Below are 524 nucleotides of genomic sequence, written 5' to 3' on the forward strand. Positions count from 1 at the left end.
TATAGTTTGTATTATAAACCAAGCTAAGCTTACCTATAAATACAATCAGTCTTCAACGTACCATTTATTGAGTACTTCGTCCCCTCAGAACAGGGACACGTGAACTGTTGTTCACTTAGAGTTTGTATACTTTTGGAAGCCTACTTCCTCAGCGCAAGGTACTGTGTGACTCCGTCACAAGAGTAGTCTGTCACTCTTGTAATTACCTGGTTCATGGTACAAGATACTCAAGGAGCCAACCATTACATACCTACATAGCTTCACTATGGGTGACTTATAGTTTGCGTTAGAGACCAAGCTAGGCTTACCTATAAATACACCAGTCTTTGAAACTACTCTTCTCAATTTGAAGCCGTTTCCTTTGAGGCCGGGAACAGTGAACTTAAGCTCACGTGTGTAGTACCTATCCGTTAGCACTTCCTCTATGCAAAGTGCGCGTATGCCCCACCACACATCATCGGCATCACAGTTGATTCTCCGAGTTGGGGTTTAATAATAGCCAATAAAAATATTACACAAATCCA

Source organism: Phytophthora parasitica (genome assembly GCF_000247585.1).
Source record: "Phytophthora parasitica INRA-310 unplaced genomic scaffold supercont2.171, whole genome shotgun sequence".
Taxonomy (NCBI): Eukaryota; Oomycota; class Peronosporomycetes; order Peronosporales; family Peronosporaceae; genus Phytophthora; species Phytophthora nicotianae.